The following is a 23,891-nucleotide window of genomic DNA, read 5'->3' as shown; positions in this document are numbered from 1 at the left end:
GCGCTGAGCGAGGGGACTAAGGTGTCCCAAGGGGAGGAGGGCCACATCCTCACACGTCCGGGGGAAGTCTCCATCCTAGAATGAGGTTGGAGACACATGACCTTTCTTGACCCATGGTGTCAGGCTCCAGAGAGCTGAAGGAACATGGTCCAGGGGTCCTCGGGCTGTAGGGGGTGCCTGCACGGCCTTTCCAGGGGAGAAAGCTGGAAGGGGATGGCATATGGGGCTGTCACATCCAGTCTGCCTCTCTGCAGTGCTGGCCTCCACTTTGGGAGTATCCGTCACCGAGTCCTTCTATCAAAATGTAGCCCTGATACAAATTAGTGGGTTCCCAGCACCGGGATTTAGGCCTTCGGGGCACAGAAAGGGGTGTTTGTGGAGAAGGGCGGTGTTTTCGTGTCTGGGAAGTAAGGCCCAGGGAGCACCAGGACAGGCTCCAGAGGAGTCCAGCTTCTCCAAAGAGTCTGGCTTGGCCAAGAGCCCCACAGAACGCCCCCCCGCCGCAAAGAGGATGTCAGACCCATGGCAGTTGAAACGGGCCCGCGGGGCATGGTCTTCCTGACCTGGTTCCTCCTCCGCGTCCCCACACCCTCTGCTCAATTGGCCCTTCCTGGGGAAACTCAGAATAACGAGGCTGCAAACTACTGACTTCAAAAGAAAAAGTTCCTTTTATCTTCCCTGGTAAGATTAGGAGGCCAGGCACATTGACTTGTGTCTGAATACTTTAAACACACTCTTGGGAAAACATAAACAGGATTTATATGAAATGCTTTAATCCCCCCAAAGAGCACTGAACTCTCATGAAGGGGCACCAGCCACTCTAGAGTCGGGTGAGATAATATTTGCTTCTGTCTGTGTCTCACCTGGAACTCGGTAGTGGCCTAACTTCCATCACGAACATTTCCTGAATGCCTCTTGGACACAGGTGCTGTGCCGGGGACCCAGTGAGCAGAGAGGGTCTGGGGCTGTGAGGAGCTTGGGTCTCAGGCTTACAAACAAACCTCCTCTTTTAACTTCAGTTCATCTGACTTTCTTCTTCCAGTGAGTCTAGCTGATTCTCACAGAGTTCTGACATCTACATGTTTCTAGAAATGTAAGTGTGAGTGGAACTTTGGCAGATGGAATCATCAGTCAGGATGAGTGCTGGGATGTGGCCGTGACCGTGAATTGTTTGGAAAAGAAATGAGCTCTTACCATATGTTTGGTAAATCAGGACTTTTTCAGCCTCACAGAACTTAACAAGAGAGGAGATTGAAGCTGCAATGGGCTTGTTCCATGGATGCGGAAACGGGGGCCCAGAGAGGTTAAAATCTTTTTCGTTGTCACACAGCAGCTGTTGTGATGTCCAGGCTGTGTTTAAAGTGGGATGTATTTGCATGTAGACCTTCAGTTGTACTTTGTGATGACACATTGGACTTTCTGCATCATCTCGAGCCAGAGTAAGGTCAGCAGTTTACAAACTTCATGATAGGAGAAAAGACACACACTTACTTTACTTTTGCAAAGGAAAGGGGAACTGAGGAAAGGGGTGTTGCCTCCAACTCTCACATCCTTAGAAGGGAAGGCAGGTACTATGTTCACTTAAAGTATCTGAAATACTAGTTTTGTTTTCTTAAAATTACTCAAGTTCTTAAAATAATGTGGAGATCAATTTAAAAGTCAGGTGGGACAGAGGGGAAATGACTTAAATATCTATTTTTCTTCCCTATGAGTTAATGTCTCCATTGTCCATGTTCTATTATGTCTTTGGAAATAATATCTCTGGAGGTTTATTTTCCTTTTATTTATTTATCAGTTTATTTTTGGCGGCCCCGTCTAGCCGCCTGCAGCCGCGTTCACAGGGGGAGGGGCCTGGGCCCGTCCGGAAGAGCAGAGTACTGTTTGCTTTCTGCGTCTGAGTGAGCATCTGGCAGAGCCTCTCAGCCCCGGGCTGTCCATTTGTTTTCAGAGTGTGGCCGTTATTGTCTGACGCTGTGCTGGTTGCCTGAGAGACTCCTGCCCTCGTCAGTAGCTGATGACCCAGGGCGCCCGCAATAGTGCTCTCTTCTGTTGCCCGCGGGGCCTCTGAGCTGTTCCTAATGGAGCGCTGGGAGTACCTGAGTGCCACGTGGTTCCCAGGGATGGAGAGAAAGCCAGAGGGCCCCACCTTGCAGGGTGGGGTCTCCTTGGGCTGTGTCCCCTTGATAAAATAAAAATCACAACTTGACAAGTGGTGCGTCCGGAGGAGGCTTGGAGGAGTGGGCTCTGTACTGGGGCTCTGAGCCCCTCCAAGTGGGAGGGCTTATCTGCCTTAGCCCTGGCCTTTATGTCACTTCAAATGGGACTTAGAAGCCACGCTCTAAGTGGATTAGGCCCGAGATTAGCTAGAGTATCCTGTGTTGAAAGACCTGCGCTTCACTCTCTCCTGAGACCCCGAGGATCTGGGGAGGACCAGTATTTCCAGTATGTTCACAGCAGCTGCCACGCAGGCGACCCCGTTGCTGAGGATGGGGAGAGGGGAGGAAGAGGCCGTCCTTTGATGCTGCTTTGTCCCCCGACTGCTCCCCCAAGACCTGTCCCATCCCTGTGCCCCAGACCAACACCACACCTCACAACCAGCTTGAGGGCCAGAGCATTTTCTAGACAATCACCGTTGGCAAGTTGCAGCACTGGGAAGGAGGGTCAGAAGGTTCTGTCCCGGAAATGTCCGGGCTCTGTTTGACGTTGGGGTCATAATGGAATGACTGCTGTCGGTCCCTTGTTTGGACGAGCAGGGTGAAGAGGAGGGAGGGTGGCAGCCAGGCTCTCTGGGGCCCCTCAGGGCCTCCCTGTCCAAGCAAAGCCCGGAAGGGGAGGAGGGGACTCCTCTGCTCAGGGGCTGGGCACTTCATTGCTCTCAGGTGCTGGGGGACAGATGTCATTTACCGAGTGGGGGCTGCTGGATGGGCACCCTGAGGTAGAAGAGGCCTTTGTTAATTACCCACTGTTTCCTAATTCCTGCTGGAAGGGCAGGGAATGGACAGGCTGCGGGAACTTTCAGTGCAGTTCAGTCCTGCATCCTCATGGTGCCCCTGGAGCCCCAGGAAGGGGATCATTGTGCAATCCCTACTGGGAGGGCTTGGGAACTTCCTCAGGGTCACTGCTGACAAGTGGTCGAGCGAAGATTCAAACCTGGAGTTTTCTGTTTACCTGGGACTGACTGCCTGCTGTGACGCCCAAGCCTCCGCTTATCAGACCAACGATGCGGACTTTCCATGTCGCAGTGGAATCCGCACTTGGCTTAGGGGAGGGGGCTCCCTCCCCCAGGCTCGCCAGTGCACATGGTGGCCAGCTGTGGCTCCCACCCCGGGTGGAGGTGGAGCGGAGCCAAGACGCACATCAAAGACGAGCAGGGGAGTGTGCAGGGCCCCTTCCTGGCTCCGGCCCCGCCGCGTGCTTCCTGGGTTGTGTGAAATTAACCATGAACAAAGCACTGGGGGATCCCGTTGCGGAGAACAGACACCGTTCTCCCAGCTTTGTCCAGTCCAGTTGCAACTGGTGGTGGGTAGGCAGGTAGTGGGTGATGGAAAAAGCCTCAGAGTGTTCGTTATGGTATGTTCTTACGACTTTCACAGGGGAGTTAAGGAATCCCTGACTAAACAGCTAAAACTGCTTAAAGTAAAAAAAGCAGAGATCAAAGCAGTGTAAATTCTTAGTCATTTAACAGTGTCATGGAATGGGGTAATTGACCAATTTTTCAGAGAGTTAGAATAGTATAAAATAGAGGAACATAATGATTCAGAAACAAAAATCTCCTGGGTGCCCACGTTGTGCTTTGAGTACAAGTTGCACAAGACCCCAGAGAGGTTCTGGTTCCGCAGGGAGACTGACCTTTGAACAACCTCAGTCCCAGACGGTTAGGACTGCAGTGCTGTAGGAACATAGAGGAGAAGGAGGAGGTGACTCTGTCTGGAGGGTGGGGAGATGTCAGAGTCTTCCCCAAGATTACAGTATTTTGGCTGAATGCTAAAGGATGCCTGGGACCTCAGTAGACAGAGCAGAGAGAGAAAGGCACTTGGAGCTGAGAGCGAAGTGGTTATCGGTGTGAAGGCGAGAAGGGGCCTGGCTCTTGGGTCATCATTCTGAAAGTAAGCCTTCCTTGCTCTCCACTGTAGAAGAAGGAGTAGAACCCCAAGCCATTAGAAGGGAAAATACCTTTTACTGCATGGTATTAGGAAGCACACGCTTTGGGGTTAAAAAGTCTGGATTAGAAACATGGCTCTGCCATGCTGTTCATTCATTCATTCATTCATTCATTCATTCATTCATTCAGATACATCATCAGGCTATATGCTTGGTCCTGGACACACAGAAAGCGAGTGGAGACAGAGAAGCTGCCTCTGAAGACAGGACAGGTGTAGAGAGCCTTCCAGCAGAGGCTTTGAGGAAGGCGCAGGGCAAGGGCCTCTCCCGAGTCGGTGTGAGGGCTGGTGGGGGAGTCCGTGCTCAGGGAGATTTTCAGAGAGTAAATGACCTGAGTTTTCAACCTGAATGGAAGTTAGGAAGGCCCAAGGAGGGTGGGGCAGGCGCAGAGGAGAGCGCACTCCAGGCAGAGGGCAAGGATGGACCAGGACCAGCCTGTGAGTGGAGGGACTAGAGACGAGTCTGGGTCCTGGAGTATGAACTGCGGTGGGCAGGCGGGGTGGGCAGCTTTGGGGCCGGACGACCAACGGGTCTGCACAGCATCCGCTCTGTTCCACGTCAGAGTCACCCCAGGGCACTTTGAAAGTGGATCAGTGTTCGGTCCCACAACACAAGGTCTGGATGTGATTGGACCAGGTCCTGGCTTGCTGTCATCTGTCTGTCTTTGAAGCTGGGTGATGGACGTGCATCAGGGTGGGGAGGTGCTGCTGCAGGGGTCAGGGAGCCACCCAAGAGCTTTCGATAAAGGGCCTGGCTCAGCCCACTTTGTGATGGAGAAGTCTGGAGGAACCAGCAACAGAGAAAACAGGAGAAACATTCTGGAAATGATCATCCACACCAGAGATGGCGAGGGCCTGAATCAGGGTAGCAGTTGTAGGAGTGAAGACAGACAGGAGAAGGTGTTTTTGAGAAACATTCTGGAGGTAAAATCAGCAGAAACTGATTGATACTGAAGACGTGAGGGTGAGGGTTCAAGGCTGGGCACTCTGGTGGGGCTGTTGGATCAAATAGAAGACACCCAGTTATGCTTGCATTTCAGATAAAAAAGGCATTTTTGTTTTTTTAGTTTAAGTGTATCCCATGCAATATTTGAAACAAACTTATAAAAATTTATGTGTGCATTTTCTAAATCTGACAGTCTTAGTTCCTGAGCTTAAGGTGGAGACATCAGCTAGACAGAGAATATAGGAGAAGGAAAAATTTTGAAGTCATGATGGTTCTGAATCCAGATCTTTGCAATAAGCAGGAGGAAATTGGATATTGAGTTGGCAGTTGGATATCTGCGTCTGAAGTTTGCATAGTCATCCAGGCTGAAATCATCAGTATATTTTTGTAGAAGCTGAAACCATGGAATGTGGGTGAAGTTTTTCAGGCACACTAGAGAAAGTGAGGGAGTGGCAGCTCGGGATGGAACCCAGGTTTTTAGGGGACTTTGAGAAAATCATTTAATTTCTCAGAGTGTCTGTTCCCCATCTGTAAAGTGGAGAATAATAAAACCCGGGTCAGGTCCTTGTCATCTCCATGTGTCACACTGTGTGAAAGCCCTGGGACCTTGCCTGGCCCTTAATATTACCAGCATTGTCCTCATCATCACCACTGTCACTTAAGTGGGTCACACAAACCAGTGGACAAAGACAAATCAGTGTCTGTAAAAACAAATAGGTCAAAATATTAACAAAATAATACTCTTGTGAAGAAACAAATGCAATGAAAATAATCCACAAGGCCCCAAACTATGGATTATTTTATGTAGTTTGGTTAGTAGGAGAAGTCAGAGGGCTACATTCTCTATTACAGTAATCCCAATTTGTATTAATTATATTCTCCAGAGGATGAAGAAAGGCTGTTCACGTCCCCCAACACACACCCCCAAGAGTGTCTTCAGCGGTTTATTTTCTTTTTCTTTACTTTTTCTGGGAAGTAAATGTTTAAAGATATAAGCAATATTCATTTTCTAGCAGGAGAAAGAATGTTGATTGTCTGAATTGGCCCACAAATATACACAGAAGGGGCACACGTGCGCACATACACACACACACCTGATCTCTCCTCAAACTTTGTCTGGACGCGTTGGCCACACAGTGAGTCACTGTTTGTTCTGTACATACAGAAGGAAGCAAGACCACCAGGGCTTTTTAATCTTGTACCCAAGGTGGGAAACTAATGCCTTGATGAAAAGAAAAGGGAACATAGAGTTGTTTGGAGAAAACTCTAAAAACTAATTCCTCAAAGGACGCCACTTAGGTCATCTTGAATACTGTCAACAGTTTTAGAGAAATGTGTAGTCACACATACATTCATATAAGCATCTACTTCATGTACTTCTTCTGTTTGTTTCCCAGTGGGTGACAGAGTAGCATCCTTACCTGTGCCATTTGTCAGTGAAATTCCAGAATTTATAAATGACCTCTCCGTGCCTTGCTCTGTGGTAGTAAATTACTACTGGGAAATAAAGAAGCACAAGACTCAGACCTGCTCTCTGAGCAACTAGATGGGGAGTGAGGGTCGGGGTGGAGGGAAGACGCTGATTTAAACAGATGGAGTTTCAGGCTCCTTCCCTACCCACGTAGAGAGACACACAGAGGAGCCAGGTCACAGCAGCTCGTTCATCTGCTCCTTCACTCCATAGGGAGAGGTGTTGCGGACCACACAGGAGCTCTCAGATGGTGGGAACGGGGCCGACAGGCAGGTGGCCCACAGTGTGATGGGGCTCTACGCAATGTAAAGAGCGAAGTGCCAGAGAGGGGAGACCCGTGGGTTAGTTTGCCTGGGTGGGGACCAGAAGACTTACCCTGCATTTTCCAGCTGGTTGCTCATCCAGCCTTAAATTCAGAGGATTAAATGAAGAAACCAGTTGCCTGCTTTGTTATGATCCAGTACTCTTCCGGCCACCTTAGTCTCTGCCTGGCCCGGGCAGCTCCTGCACTCGCTCCACGCCGCCGTGCTGACTGGGTCCTCTGTGTCTGTCTGCCTGAAGCTCGGGCAGGGGTTCCTCATACGTCTGCTGTTGGTGTGAATGGACGCCGCCACCCCAGAAAGCAGAGGTGCCCTGGACCAGGAATTCCCTCTCGCACCCTCTGCCCCCACCCACGTTTTGTATTCACTACCTGAAGGGGTCAGAGTGTGTGGTGCTGGTAGTTCTGCATCTTTGCCCGGGAGAGGTAGCCCACGTGGGAGGAGAGGACGTTGGATTCCAACAGTGGCAAACAAGGTGGCAGGGGCCAGGCAGTTCCGCCAGCGGATGAGAATTCCAAGGAGACTTCCTCTCATGTCACACTGTCACAAACCATGGGTGGGCCCACTGGAAGACTTCAGCACAACCGACCAATTGACCAATTGGTGGTCACTGAGCAAGCTTCATGGAGAAGTGGCGGGTGGCGGGTGGCGGGTGGGTAGAGCTCAGTGGTAGAGTGCATGCTTAGTAAGCACGGAGTCCTGGGTTCAGTCCCCAGCACCTCCATTAAAACAAAGAGGTGATTAGCGTGTTATAAGCCCAGGAGGCCATTCTTCTGTCTCTTCTCATCCGGGGCCCTAAGCATTCTTTGAAAACGAACAAAAAAGTCTGTAATAAAGTAAGCAGCATTCCATAAGGGCACATTTAAAAAACAAACAAAAACACCCCAGGTTTCCTTTCATACGTACTAGTTTAGAAAGGTACAGTACGAGATACGAGACATCTTTGGGGAGCTACAGTCACGTGAGCCATCATTTCACTTAGTTTAGCAGGGAAACAAAACAGAGATAAGCCAAGGCATTTAATGTACAGTGTTTGTTGTTCATGAGTAGTTGAAATCAATGAGTGAATGTGAACTACAGCCAACAAGGAATACATCACCAGCAGCGGACTCGTGTCGTATCCTCTAAGAGTTTCCTGAGAAATCTGTACATTTAATTCAGAATTGAAAATGCCTTTTGCCATCACTAGTAAAAACACTTCCTAATGAACAGAGGAAACATTAATTTATATATTCTCCACATGTATGCATATATATATAATACATATGTATTATAAATATGCATGTATATGTGTATCTCTTCCTTTGGAAAGTGGAAAACTATTACTTTCAGGTTACTCTTATGACTTTAAAAAACTCTCCAAATTAAAGTGTCGTAGCCTCCAGGTATATTTAAATGATTCATGAAGATCTGTTTTAAACAAAATTTACTAGGCTGCTGACCATTGTTCATACTTAAAAGGCAAAATGTAACTCAATTAGAGTAATTGAACTTTTAAAATGAGCTTCCTATTTTTAATCTTTCAATGCAGAATTTTGAAGATTTTTAACCGGCCAGTGATTTTTTTTTTTAGAATACTGTGAAGTATTAATGCGGGCAAAATCTTATCACAGTGGATACTAATCATCAAAGTTTTCCCTGCACTATTTTCATATATCCCCTAGGAATTCTACAGTAATGGACATGCATATGTTTGGTCCTTTCTTAGTTTCTGTATGTTCGATAGTCATCCGGAAATAATTTAATGTTCTTTTGTTGCCACTTCTGACTCTTACTAGCATGTGACCTTAGCAACTCACTCAGCCTTCCTAGTTATCAAAGGATGACGGGTAAAACCAAGACAGGACCCAAACCGAATTAATTATTTTGTGTTTGCTCTGAAGTAAAACTATTCTTCAAATTCTCCAATGTGTCAGTCACATCACCCATCAGAAAACACGCATTAACTCTAAAGCCACTTACAAAACCGGGAACAAATGGGGAACAATCCCGATATTTAAAGCAGTCAGTCTGTTCAGTTCTTTTCACTGGAGGGTTTTAAGTGCTACTTTTTACTTCCTGTTTCTAACACGTGTTAATTGAGTATGTGATGGGTGGCTTCTAGTAAACAGTATAAGGCATGAAGGGAAACACAGTGAACAAAAGGACCCTGGACAGAACAAACCAGTGCGGTTACCTATGAAGTTCCTGTAACTGGAGTTTCCTTCAACACCTGTTTTCAACAGAAAAGTGCCATGTCTCAGGGATGGAGATTAAAACTGTCCTGTGAAGTGGCATTCCTCCTCCTCCTCAAAAAGGTAGCTGTAGAAATAACAATTAAAATCATCTCAGGAGCCTAGCAGTAAGGTTGGCTCTGGAAGACTGTGCCGTCTCACACACACACACACAACCTGTCGGGGCTTTCCAGGGTCGGTAGGTCAGTGGCTCTCGGCACCCATTACTTACATTGGGAGTCATGTAGTCAGTAGAATCCGTCGTCCTCCACTGAAACGGAATCTTTCAAAATCTGAGATACAGTGAAACGATTTTTACTGGTTCTGCATAAATATCTAAGTGGTTTTTATATTAATTTAACATTGTTCTGCTTCACGATTTCCTTGTGTAAATGTAGGAATTTTTTCAAGCTCTAAGATATTTTCCTGTAATTTTACATTTATATAGCCGAGAAGACTCATTTTTTGTTGTAGAATACCTTCCACAACCATGTCCTCAAACAAATGTTACAGCTAAATTGTAAATCAACTAAAAACGCTCATGTCGGAAGTGTAATATGAGCAGACATGACAAGTGTGGGGACTGCTCGGAGTCAGGGTGTAGCCCCGACAACGAGAAGGCAGTCAGTAGAAGCTGCATGAGGTCTCAGAAATAGGCCTGCAGAATGTCCTTAGTAAGAAGAGAGAGGGAGGTGCTGTTGAGTCTTAGAGTTTATTTTCAGAACAGCAGAAGAAACCTAGGAGATCACTTTAGAAGAGGAAGAAAAGGAACCACAATGTCCCAGCCTAGCGGAGCTGACCCTCAGAAAGTCTTGAGTCAGGAAGGAAATGAGGTCGTTGGATTTTGTTGCCACTTCTGATTCTTTGGAGCATGTGACCCTGGAGAGTCCCTTAACCTTCCTGTAAATGAGAGAGCCGGACTCCTTGTGGCTGCAGAGTCCTACCACCCGTGACTCTGCTGCCACGTCCACACGAGTGCACGAGACCGTGCTGTTCTGGAGGCCAGAACTGCACGGGTTGGTGTGGTCCTGCAGGAGGACAGTGCTGGCCTGGTCTGAGCAGGGTCCTGTCAGTCCTGGCCTTCTCTGACGGGGATGTGACCCGGGGGAGTCCTGTGATCTGTGCTTCCACGGCCTGGTCTGTGATGGGGCAGTAGTGCTGCCACCACCATTTGGGTTGGAACGATTGAATACCATCTCAGGAAACACCCTCATCAGGGGGTCTGACACATAGTAAGTGACTGCTGCCCAGACGGGGAGCAGCTTCTGGCCTTTGAGGGGCCTCTCAGCTCTGCCATCAGGCCTGACCTGGGCAATGACCTGGGCTCCTGGTCTCCTGTCAACTCACCCGGTTTCCTGGAGTTGCTCCAGGCCCCACCCCACCGTGTTAAGATGACTGTGCCGTCACCTGGTCCTGCAGCTGCAGTAGGCAGGTCGTGGTGCCTCCTCCTGTGCCACCTCTGCAGGGAGCCGGGGCTCCAGGAAGTGGGAAGAGGGGAAGGACCAGGGTAAGTGGGCAGAGAGGGCTTGGCTGGGGTGTGTCGGGAAGGGGGCGGGAGGGCAGGTGTGTGCAGAATGGGCATGGAGAAATCCAGGTGTCACTGGAACCCAGTGTAAAGGGAGACCTGAGGGTGGGGTGATGTGTGGGCAGAAACAACGAGAAAGAAGGACTTGTGAAGGCTGATGTGTGGCCCCTAACAGTGAGCCAGATGCCTGGCAGCTTGCTTGGTCAGCGGGCTGTCTGGGGCTCATAAACACCAGCAGCTGGTTCCCACAGTCCAGGGGTTGAAGTCGGGGCTCAAGTGCCAGCCTCGCTGCGTCCTGGTGACGGCCTCTCCCAGGTTGCTGACGCTGGTATCTCCTGGGTCCTCACCCGGTGGGGTACAGAGGCGGGAGGCACAGTCCCCTGGGACCCTTTTGAGGGCACTGATCCCACCGGGAGAGCCCCACCCTCGTGACCTCGTCTAACCCTGGTCTCCCCGCAGAGGCCCCACCTCCTAAATACATCACATTGAGGGCTCTCTGCGTGTGAATTTGGGGGGCACAAACGCTGAGTCCATCACGGGAGTGCAGGGAGGAGGGCTACTAATGTTTCCTTTACTCCAGCCAGCCGTGCCCTTAGGTGGCAACCCACCGAACATGCCCCTCCAGCCTTAACCACAGACATGGACGTGGACGTCTGCAGAAAACATCAAAACTGTTCTCTCCAGAGTCCCTAATCTCAGTTTTAATTGTACATCTGTACCCCTGAGGCTCTCTCTTTTTTTAAATTACAGTTTACTGAAGTGGGTTACAGGTGATGGAAATACCAGCAGGTCTGCGGGCAGCGGGGCCCGTGGTCCTTTCCTCAGATCCTCCTGCACATCGGGCGGGACTGGCTTTCACCCCACCGTCCCTGGGGCTTGAGCTGCTCATTCCTGCTGGAAACCCCGAAGTTAGGGTTACGTTCAAAACCATAACTTTTCTTTGTTCTGGGTTGATGAGAGGAACCAAAAGATTAAAGTCCTAGAACATTTAAAAAACTTCCCTTCTTTTTCAGAAGGCTGGTCGTTCCTTCTTACTCTGGGAGTGTCTGCTTTCTTGTTGAGCCCACTGTGAGCAGAGCTGATCCTGTATGCTGCGTGTTGATTCACACAGCAAAGGGCTTGGGGTTACCTGTGAATCCGAGGCTTCCTCACCTGCTCTCCACCTTTCTCAACCTAAGAATAATCCAGATAGTTCTTGGAGCTGAGCCACCACAGCCGGTTTGTCCCCAGGGGGCTCTCTCACGTCCTGGCCATGGCTGGCTGAGGGGTACAGGGTCCCTTTCCCCTGTGCAGAGAAGCCGCGACCCCACACCACTCACTAACTACAACTCAGCACTCTGGGAAGCCCACCAAAACAACTACCTGAGGGCTCTGAAAAATAAGCAAAGCAGGCCGACTGTGGAATGGACTCAGACTTGGAGAGGGGATCCCATACACCTACGGGTCCTGTCCTGGGATGCCGAGAACTTTAGTAGACACTCCATCGTGCTTGTCAGGGACCAGGGAAAGGGTGCAGAGAATCCCAGAGCGTTCCCCTAATTCTGCATGTAAATCCACACAGATTCTGGCTTAATCCCTGAACCACCATGCCAGGGGCAGACCCAGAGCAGCATAATGGGTGTGCCAGTGTCCTGGGGCTGCTTTGAAAATCACCACAAATGTGGCGCCTGAAACTGACAGAAGTGGATTCTCTCCCAGCTCTGGAATCCATTCTGGAGCCAGAGGTCTGAGGTCATTTTTATTATTTGTTAATTGGACTTCATCAAAATTTAAATTTTTTTTTGCTTTTTTGAAGATACCGTAAGAATGTGTAAAAGCAAGCCTCCGACTGGGAGAAAACACTGAAGAATTTGTATAGAGACTACATTACGAACTCTTACAGCTTGATTCCAAACAACCCAACGGAAAAATGGGGCCAAGATTAGGACACTAACAAAAGAAGGTACACAGATGTCTGACAAGCACATGAAGTGATGTTCCAAGTAGTTTGTATCAGGGAAAGACGAATGAAACGTACAAGATACACCCACTCTCGTCTGGCTGTGATTAAAAGCAGTGACCACACCAAGTGTCAGTGAGGAGGTGGAACTGGTGGGAATGCAGAATGGTGCAGTGCTTTGGGAAACATGTTGGCAACTCCTTTAAAAGTTAAACGTACACCCACTCTATGACCCAGCCCAGCCTTTCCACTTCTAAGTCAAGTTACTGCAGAGAAACAGAAATATATGTCCCGGACGTGAATGTTTACTGCAGCTTTGTTTGAAGTAGCCCAAGCAGGAAACAACCCAAATGTTCATTGTAAGAGTAAATGAGAATTATTTTCTCCACGGATGAAGGGTAAAAGGACCATTTTCTCTTTCTCTTCTTAGAGTGCTTCCTGGGAGACACAGTGAATCTGCACCCTTGCTCTGATTGGAACAGAGGTCGGTCTCTCTGGAGCGAGGGAGCGAGCCCGTCTCCAGTGGGACGAGACTGAGTAGACAGACTCAGGAATTAGCTCCAGGCTGCCCACAGGAAATGTGGTAGGTAAGGAGTGTGGTTTAGTCTCTGGAAGATAAGAGAAATTATTGTTCTTTTGTTTCCTTTGCTGCATAAAATGTCAGGTTTCCCCCTAACTTTTCAGTCATTTTCGGGCCGCCTTACGTGCACGTAAATCTGTTAGTGCTCCACAGGGAAGCGTGTTCTCCAGTCTTCCGACTGTACAGGCGCCTTCCTTCCGGCCTGTTGCTTTACTTCCCCACCCCCACCCCACCCGCAGGTGCCTGGATAGGCAGACTGCTGTCTGTCCAGACCGTGGATCACACTCAGCACAGGAAAAGAGGGAGTTACTGATTCACGTGACAGCATGAGTGAATTTCAGACGAGTCGTGCTGGGGCCCAGGATGTGCCCGGTCCCTCCAACACCGACTTCTGGCTCTCATTTCGGCCTCAGTTGTCTTGATATTCCCTGGAGCTGAGCTCTTGGACCAGAAACAGCCATGTGTTTTCCCTCAGTTCCTTATCTTATCTTCAGACAATTTTTTAGAGGCAAAGTGGAATTCGTTCTTGGGGGAGGGGAGCAGTTGGACCTCAGTCTCATCACTTGAGAAACATCTATAAAAATACACGGGGCTCTGACTCAGCCACGTGCCGGTGACCTGAGGACAGAGTCTCAAGTCTGACTGCAAACAGGTGCCGACCTGAGAGCACCCCCACCATTGTTCGGGGGCTCCCTGAACACCCACAGGAACTGTGCTATAATTGATCTGAGATGGAGCTGGGAATCTATGTTTTCCTGAGGGGTCCAGTATTCTATGCAGCAGAGTGTGGGCACCAGGGCTCTAAGGGTGCCATCATTGACTGAAAACCCCATTTTTTCAGCCCCTCCCCTTCATCATTATCAGCAGGCTGATGCCTGGAAGCCCCTCAGGGGAGCCAATGGCAGCTGGCACACAAGTGTCAAAGGCCACCGACCAGCTTCTGCCATTATTTTTGCACTTTGCTTTTCTTTCCTTTAACTAAGTCTTTGAAATCTATTAAAATGCAGAGTTGCTGAGGCAGATAACAGTGAGTCAGAGATGGCTCCCAATTCTTCACCTTCCTCCCCACGGAGAGGTGAGGTCTCTGTTGCCTCTGCTCTGAGTTTTGGAAGAACAGACTGCAGCAGAGATGTGCAGTTCTTAGGGAACTGGCTGCTTCCCCGTCCCGTCCCTTCCTGTCTCTAAGGACACTTGCTTTGGGGACGGAGAGGCCATGCTGTGAGGAAGCCCCAGAGCCCGTGGAGAGGGCCAAATGGAGCCAGGGTGGGGGGCACCAGCCAATGGTGAGCTCGGGAGTGGGTCGTCATCCACTTGCTGCCAGTCCACCAGGCTGATGCCTCGTAGGTCAGGGTGAGCTGTCCCTGCACAGTGCAAACTCAGGATCCAGATCCATGACTGTTGTTTTGAGCTGGTTGGTTTTGCAGAAATGGATCTCTAGGAGGGGGCACACTCAAGTTGTCAGTCGTTTAAGACAAGCTCCCTCTTGTCTCTGCTCTGCCACTGAGTAGCGAGTGGTGTGACCTGGGACAAGCAGCTGGTCTTCATAGACCTCAGTTTTATGCATCATGGACTTGAGTGAAACTGGACTAAACAAGCAAGAGGCTTAAGATTCAATGAATTTGTGAAACTTTGTGATTTGAATTTTCATCTGAATGAAGGGTGGGTGAGCAAGTTTTGGTGGGAGGTGGAGAGAGTGGAAATCTTCCCTGACGGCACCCTCTCCCCTCTGAAATAAGTGGGGCCCTGACTCTTACCCAGCACACACGTGCGCTGCAGTGTTACTGCAGTCTGTTACAATGGCCTGTTTACCTTCCTCCCGAGTAAAGACCATGATCTGTTCTACTTTACATCTCTAATACTTAGTGCCTAGCTTGGCAGGCAGTAGGTCCTCGATAAATGTTTGCTGAATGATAAATGGGTCTAGGGTAGATGGATGGAGGCTGAAAGCAGACGGATGGAGTGAAAACCATTCATGAAAAAGGGGCTGTAATTTCCAGCTCAGCGATTCTCAAGGAAGGATATAGTCAGGCAGCGCCTACAACTCCTATGGGTTTTCCATCACAAGGTGTGTTTTGGTATTTCATCCACCTTAAAGGAGTGTATGAGATGCTGAGTCCTCTGCTGGAAGCATGTGTTGTGAAGAAGCTGGGATACCATGTTCTGGCTTCTTGGGCTCTGCCTGGGGCTGGTCCTGCTTCGTGCCCCCTCCTTCTCACTTGGAGACCAGAGTGTCATCTCAGAGGTGAATCTCAGAATATCAGGAGGAAACTCAGTGCAATCTGTCTCATTTACCAAACTGCCTTAAACACTCCCAGACAGACACTGGGGGGCTTGGCTTGGAACCAGTTTAATTCTTCTATTTAGTGCCCTTGAGGACGTCAGGAGGGGAGTCTGCCTGGTCTGCGAGGAGCCACAGAATAAGGCTGGATTTAGGTGATACTGTTGTCCTGAAGTGGATGAAACAAAAGTCACCCCCACCCCGTCCCGTCAGGACTGTCCAGGTCAAATGCACTCAGTAGTCAGGGACTTCCTGTCCTGAGACTGAAAGGTGCAGCCACGCCAGGTATGATTAAACACTTGCCCTCAGTTGCTTTTCAGAATTTATCCACAACAGCAACACACGGTTTGTGTCCTGCTGGGACTTTAAGGTTACTGCATTGAGAGGGAGGGGAGGATTTTTCTCTTGAAATTTCTCACTTGCTTCTGAGCTGTGTGGTTTTCAACAGGAAGAACTGACCTTCCAAATACCTTCTGCGATGCCAGCGTGTTCCTCTGTGTCTTTCCTTACATGTTAAGGAGCTCTAGAGTTTAAGACTGTGTGTAGTTTGGTAGTTTCTTTCCAGTTTGTCCAAAGAAGTCTGCCCCTTTTCTCTGATGTGGACTTTTACTTTAGACTTACTGAGGCATTGGAAGCACTCTCCCCTTCTGCGTACTGAGACGAACAAATGCATGTTCTTTCGCTGGTCTTTTGTCCTGGACCCAAAGCATTTCGGACCGTTGGGTGCGAGGTATTTCTCATCGGCCTGTGTTGAGTACTCCTTCTTCAAACTGCGCTCTTTCATCTTTGCTGAAGGTACAAGCTAATCTACTCATGCGGGTCGTAAGTACACATCAGCGTCTGTCCAGGTGAGCCGGGGGCAGAGGGAGAAAAGCGCAGTGAATGGAGAAGTGGGAGTAAAGGTGACCCCAGATTGGGACACAGAAATACGGACCGAGGGAGATGGGGCAAGGAATGTGTATCAGTCAGGGCAGGATAGGTTATGCTGTGGTAACAAGCATTCTGCTGATCTCAGAGCCTTCAAACCAGAGAATTTTACCTCTCATTCAGAGAAATCCCCCGAGGTCTGGGTGACCTTCCTGAGCAGCTGCCCCTTACGTCACATTTCATCAGACGATGCAAGACCAAGGCCCAATTTCAACTATGTGGGCTGTCAGTGAACAAAAGTAACCATTGCCCCAGAATAGAAGGGGGGGTGCTTAGGAAGCAAAGAGAGGCTGCAAACCCGAGTGCGGCCACTCAGGAGCACTTTGGGGTGCAGAGTCCAGATTTGGGGGTGTAAGGTCTCGGGGGGCCTTTGGGGGGTAACAAATGTCACCCTTGTTCCCACCCACTTTCTGATCCAACTGAGAAGGGAGGCAGGAGGTTCTGCTGGAAGGCCATCTTGGTTCCTGACAAAGCTGACTTCCCACCAGGACAAGCAGATGTGTCACACTAATGGAGGAAAACTCCAGGAGGAACAGGGGCAACCCTTCTCCCCGAGGGGACACGGGAGGAGGCAGCCGGCTCCTCTAGAGGCCGCTGCACCCAGTGTCAGGGTGGCTGAGAGAGGGCACGTGAGAGACGGAGGCAGGAAAAGACACAGATAAGACTCAGGGAGAGCAGAGACTTGGAGACAGAGGAAGACGTTCTGAGGGGAAGAAAACACCTGGAGAGACAACTGAGACGGGGAGAGGGAGAGACACAGGGACTCGGGGAGAAATATGAGAGAGAGAGAGAGGGCAGAGATAGGGAGACAGACAGAGAGATGAGAGAGATAAAGACAGAGAGAAAGAGAAGAAGAGGCAGAAACAGAGACAGTGACACAGAGAGAGATGGGAGACAGAGAATGAGAGAGAAATAGAGACAGGACGAAGAACACAGGGGCAGAGGGGAGACTCCGGTGAAGCCACAGCAGTAGCTACAGAGAACCCGTCCCAGGTGGGTGGGCAGCTCGGGGGACTGGAGGCAGGAACTGAAGGTGCCCTAGTTCTCCGGCGTGCCTGCTGTGTCGTCCCGGACTCCTCACCTTGCAGGACCCTCGCTGCCAAGCTCAAGTGTGATGTTGTAGGTGACTTGTTGCTCAGAAGATGCTGAAGGCCAGGGGTTCTGAGTAGGCCATTCCTTGCTCCTTGGAGCCCTGGCCTGGGCGGTGGCAGGCATCCCAGGGTGGGGGCCACAGGCCTCTGAGGCTCTGTAGTGCTCCGACACTGGCCGCCTGGCTGCGAGGAGCACCTCTTTGCGTTTCTCTCTCATCCGTCTTGACAATCATCTTTAGAAAGCTTGCTAAACTGTGGCTGGATTAAAACAGAAAACATTTGCAGCCACGTGCTTTTAAACGTTTTTGTTTGCTTGTCTGTTTATTGTCAAAACCACACAGCAAACCTTTGCATTGATTCTCCCATTCGTTATTTTTCATCTTGGAATGTGAAAAAAAGCGGGGTTCTCACAGAAGACTCTGAGTTCAGCTCCAGTTCCCCCTTTGGGTAGAGTCAGTGTGATTGTCTCATCTGTGTGTATTCTTCCTGGCTGTTTGCAAAAACCACTTTCCAGGCTCTGGAAGATGCCCAGATGTACATCTTCTTAGTGAAGTTCCCAAGCTGAGGGGTTTGCACGATCAGATGACCCACACGCCCCTGGAGAGTGTGTGCCTCGCTTGAAACGCTCGCCCACATTTGGCATTTAGAGAATAACTGAAGTAGCTTTCATCCTTTTTGGCCTTGACAAAATCCATCATGCCTTTTCCCGAGCACTTTGCCCCTTAGTTTTTAAAGTCATGAATTTTCTCAGGGAAATGCAGTCCGTATGTTTCTGACTCATTTATACTCAGCCCATCAGACTGCTGTCTGCCAGAGTCGGGCGACTCTCAGGGCACCCAAGGAAAGTGTCCCTGACGCCGCAGGTACAGGATGCACAGTGACCACCTCCCCCTGCTTCAGACCAGGTCTCCTCCCCTCGGAAGCTAACTTGTCTTGGGCTAAAGTGAATGCGTCTGTCCTTCCCTAGAATTTGTGACTGATCCCCTCCAAACCCCCTGAAGGACTTAATAAGAAAAACATGGGCTCATTTCCCACCTCCTTCCTCTCTACTTCCCTTTTCCTTAGAAAATGCTCAGTGTTACAAGTAAATCTGAGGAGACGGATAACTTTAAGGAGTTCTGCCTCAGTCTGATTACAGAGGTCCAGCTTGGTCTTGGGGTTTGGCGGGAATTGGGCATCTGCATCGATGCGACCCTTCTCTCCTTGGGGAAGGCAAATGTGCATCACAAGTGAAGAATATACAGAACTGGGCTGAACTCAAAGCCAGCCTCCCCCGGGAACACCGCCAACTCGGACACAGAGTTCCCAGTCCGCCTTGATATGGAGAAGGCAGACCCTAGTGAAATACTCTGATACCTGAGGTGGATTTAAAACAAACACCCAGCTAGTTGTAGGAGTGGCTGCCCGTCCTTGGGTCTGCAGGACTTTCCATGTCGGCTTCTAAGCGCTGAACCACGAGGAGGCTCCACTCTCAGAATTGCTGCCCAGCGCCCAGCGAGATCCTTAGTCATCACAGAAAAATTCAGTTGTGTTCAGTTCTGCGACAGGAAAATGAGGGCCTGCACATGTTTTAGAGATGTCTTCCGTATGGAGGAGGGAAACACCCAAAACTTCTGGGTAAAACAAACAACTCCCCAGAATTCAAGTTTCCGTAACATACTGCTGCCTCCAGTACTCAAAAGCAAAGAACGATAGAAGTCACCGTGCATTGCTTGCTTCCTGTGAGCCAGGAATTTCACGTGCCTGATGGTAAGCCTCAAGGTCCTACCAGTTCGAGGGCTGACGTTGCCTCCGCTGAACGGGGGGCGGGGGGGGAGGCCTGGTGGAGGTGGACCGTTAGCTAGAGGTGGCCTCCTCCACCTCGCTGCTTCTTCCAAGGTCGTTCCCGTAGAGGCGTGGGGAAGTGTGACGGCACGTGAAATGCCTTATCATAGCGCCTGCTCGTGGCCACAGGCCCTGCAGTAGGTGAATCCGAGTCTGTAAACAGTTTAAATCTGACCAAGGAAATGTTTTCGTCCTCAAGGGATGGCTGTTTTGGTTTTCCAATATGTGGATGGTCTTCTAGACACGATCAAGTTTCCCTTTTCTTTTTGTTTGCTGGACTTGGTTGGCATCGGTGATGGAATCATACTGGATTTAAACGCATCCGACTGCACACGGCCGGAAACTGTTCTGTGAAGTCAAGCTGAATGCATCCTGAGGATGGTCCTCAGCCTTCCTGCTGCTGATCAGTCCAGAAGTCCTGGGGAGAAACCCTGTCCACCCTGCTTCTAGGTCCCTTAGAGAAACAGATGTTAAGATACACCCGCTCCAAAGCGCAGCCCAAAAGAAAATCCTGCTGAACGTTTTTCAGTCCCTTAAAGTGGGTGTGGGTTTTGAGAGATGGTCCTCTCAAAGAGCTGGTTTTCATCTTGGCTGAACTGAGGGAAACCACCGTGGTTACTTATCAGCCTGATTATTTTTCAGTAGTAAAATAACTCAGAGAAAAATTCATGGTCGGTGTTAGGTGCCCGGAGATTGCTCGTAAATGCTGACTGTGTCCCCACTGGAAGCGTGGTGCCAAGGAACACTGCTATTCTGGCTCCCGCATGTGGGCGGCAGGTCCTGCTGGCCACGGCCAGTTGCAGGAAGTCAACAAGGAGGGAAAGTTGAAAAGTCTATTGGATTTTTGATGTTCTGTTCTAGCTGGAGGAGCTGAGCCAACTGTAGCATGTGCAAGAGACAGAGAGATGGCTTCTGCCCCCCGCCCCAGCTCCCTCAACATCTGTGCTCCAGGGTGTGTCTCAGAGCTAGACTGGGCCTCCCACTGCCCTTGGCCCTTTCAGACAAGACCCAGATGACCACAGCATGCACGGTTTGGACCTTTGTGAAAAGCAGTGTGACCCGCTCCCTCCAACGATGACACGACATGGAAGTTAAAGTTCCCAGAACGTGTGGCCCCTCTCAGTCAGCAGGAAAGTCCTACCTCGGTGCTGACCTCAAGTATAACGAGTCGGTGCCCTTTAATGCGGCTCCAGGCGGGGCCTCGATCTTCCTGCAGCAGAAGAGCAACTTGAAATTATGCCAGGTTGCTTTTGATGACAAGAAAAAAAACAGATCTGCTTCTACTGCACTGGGCTCTGTGTCCTCCCCTTTCACATTCCTGGGCATTCCCAGGTGAGGGGGACACATGTGACAACTTGAGGGGAGGACAACTCCGTGGGAGGGAGACATGTGGAAAACACAGCAGAAGGCAGAGGTGGATCCCCCACATACTTTTGTTTTAATTTGGAGCATACGTGAGGGAGATGCCGGTCCTATCAGCCCCCCGGTGCTCGGGTGCCCAGCCCACACCATGCATACTGCCGCGTGCTTGCTCCCGAGATGAGGGAAGGATTGGGGGAGCTGCTGAGAGGAGAGTAAAGCAGGGGACTTGTAAGTCTTCTTCAAGTGGTACCATCTTGAGCAAAGCCAAGCCTGAGTTATGTAAGAGCTGGCCAGGTGCCCACATCTGGCAGTGGTCGGATTGTTTTGTAACAGGCGCTGTCCACACGCCATGTGGCCTGGGTCCACCCTGGAAGGAGAACCACTTGTGAAGGGTCCCTGGGGTGGGCGGTCAGACAGGTGCCCAGGCGTGGGGGACTGTTTCCGGGCACTTGGCCTCCCAGTGTGGCCAGGTGATAGGGTCCTGTCCTCCCTGTGAGAATGTCACCAGGATTGATTCAGCCCCCGACTCCTTCCTGCCTGAATTGAGAACCACGTCTCTGCTCAGGGGTCAGATTTGGAAATCAGATTTCCTTCAGGTCTCCAAAGTTTCTCAGAGGAAATAAGACCCTTTCCTGTGTCTGTGATTGTCTTCTTTCTGTGTAGACCCCTCCCTGCACCCTTCGCCCCCTCCCCCATGGTGCAGTGGGTCCTTCAGAAAACACAGCGTTGTGCTGACTCTCCGGTTAGCTGCTTTGGGGCCCAGACGCTGCAGGGCTGGGGTCCTGGCCAGGGGTCCGAGGGCACAGCCACCTGCAGCCCTGCGGGCTCTGTATGTCGGGGCGCATCTTACAGACCAGGGCTAGCCTGGCCTGGTTTCTGCAGTTCCAGCTCACCAAACCCTGCAGTAAACGTGGAAATGCAGGTGTTCATTCTCTTCCCAGGGGAACAAAAGAGGCAGACGTGCCAGGTGAGCACTCGGGGGGCCTTGTGATGCGAGCCCCTGGCCTGGCGCTGCTTCCTAGAAGAGTCTAGCTGCAGCCGCGGGCAGCGTGCCCACTGCAGGCCGGCCTCAGGACCCTGGAGGCACAGGGCTCTACAAGAGGACAAGGTCTGGGGGCCTCTTTTCAGAACCAGGCCTGAAGCATCCGGCATGATTTCGATTTGCTCATAAGAACAACACAGTTGGTTCCTGTTAAGTCAATAGCATTTGAATTGCTTCTCAGATGTTTAGCTTTTGCAGGGTCCTTTAGGACATGGCCGCCTGCCCGCGGCATTTCTCAGGGACTGGCTGCCTCTGCTGTTCCCTGCAGGCCGTAGACAGAGGAAAGGCGGAGGGAGGAGAGCCGAGGTGGAGAGGACTCCTGCTCAGCTCTGATTTTCATTGCTCATCGCATACTTTCTCGCTGAAGGACTTAGCTGCTACTTTAAAAGACACTTTCTGTATTTTCTCATTCCTAAAGTGTCTATTTCCCATGAAAAGTCATTTTGGAATCTGACTTAAGCTTTGACTCGATAGGCCTCTCCTAGCAGGGGCCCTTTCCAGTGGGCGGGTGAGAGCTCTCGCTGCAGCCTCTGGCCCAGCCGGAGAGGCTCCGCAGACAGACGGCCACCGGGGCAGGAGGCGTGGGCAGCAATGCAACAGGCATTTTGTATGGAGCTGCCCGGCCTCCACAATCCTGTATCTCTGGACCGTGGAAACCTCCCTTCAGCCTCGTGCCTTCCACTTTGGAGTGCCGACCCAGGAAAGCTGTGAGAGGCCAGTTGCAGGCCCGCGGGGCGTGCAGGTTGCAGGTGCTGTTTGCTGTGGGCCAGGCTTCCTTACAGATGGCCCTGGTTGGGACTGAGGGTGCCAGGGATGGGGGGAGGAAATGATAATATGACTAGGAGAAGAATCAGTCTCTTCTGGTGGGTGCTTGTTTAAACTGGGCACTGGTTTAGGCAGAGCGCCTGTGTCTCGTTTTGCTCTGACCCCCAGAGGCGTTTTCTCAGATGTGACTCCCAGCCAAGCAGAAGAGAAGTGGTGTGCTGTGTTTAGTCAGGACTAATGTGGGCCCCTCTCTGCATTTGCAGGCTAGCAACCTACAGAGGGGTTGAAGCAAATACTACATGGTATATATAGCAAGATGCTTAGAGCAAGGGCCTTAGACTGAGAACAGGGTGGGAGTCACACCCCATGTCCCACAGGGTGCCCTTTATTAGTGGTGAGGCCCCAGGGAACCACTTACTAAGCCTTAGTTTCCTGACTATAAAAGGGACATGACAGTGCTTGTATCAGAGGGTAGCTGTGAGCATGCACTGACACAGAGCACGGAAGGTGCGCGGCGCTGTGGTGAACGCTTAGTGACAGTGGTGGTATGCTTACTGCCACTGCCCCGGGGTCCTCGTTAGGTGTTTGAATCACGAATGAAAGCTTTCCCCTTAAATACGGACCTAGAAAATAAAAACAAAGCCCACGAGGCACCTGAAATCCTGCCTTTGCCAGGCCTCAGTCATACATCTCAATTCCGGCGTTCAGCGTCTTGAAAACGGGTTTGACTGGCTCTAAGGGGCTCACAGGCAGAGCACCCCTGGGGAGGTGGAGTCGGAAAGCCGCCGTTGAGCATTTCAGCAGCGACTTCGGGACAAAACACGAAGGACACTTACACTGAGGGCACCTTAAACCCAACATTATTCCCAGTAAACCTTGAGCTCGAACTCTGGAGCCGGAGCCGGAGCTCCCAGAATGGAAGCTCGGGTCTTTGGCAGGCATCCTGTGCCAGGCGTGTGAAGACTTTCCTTTCTGGGGATCCACAGCAGAGATGTGGGATGAAAAGGGACACGGAGACTGAGCTGGGGCTGCTCAGTGTTCTGACTACATTTGAAGAATTCTGCTTGGTGGAACCCCTCGAAAACCTACTGTGTGAGCCAGTTTTGCAGGCAGTTTTAGGGCTTACGATGGCTGATGGGCCCAGCCGTGGGGTGGGTGGAGTCCTTCCCGTCTCGGTGACGAGACAGTAGAAGCGAACATATATTCCTTCAAAACCCTCTGACTTTTGAGATATGCTAAAATTATGATTGAAGGTTACATGAAAATCTTTAGATTATCTTCATGAAGCTTCTCCCAGAGCCACCAAGTTGGCTGTGAAGGGAGGTCAGAGGTTACGCCTGTGAAATTCACCTGCCGTCGGGGGTCTGTCCCCTCACTGCCCTGCTCACCTTGAGGGATGTGAACATCTCTCGCTTTCTGCCTCAGGAACGTGGACAAAGACGCCCTCC

This window comes from Camelus ferus, chromosome 24, assembly GCF_009834535.1.
Source record: "Camelus ferus isolate YT-003-E chromosome 24, BCGSAC_Cfer_1.0, whole genome shotgun sequence".
NCBI classification, from domain to species: domain Eukaryota; kingdom Metazoa; phylum Chordata; class Mammalia; order Artiodactyla; family Camelidae; genus Camelus; species Camelus ferus.
This window is presented reverse-complemented; position numbering follows the sequence as displayed.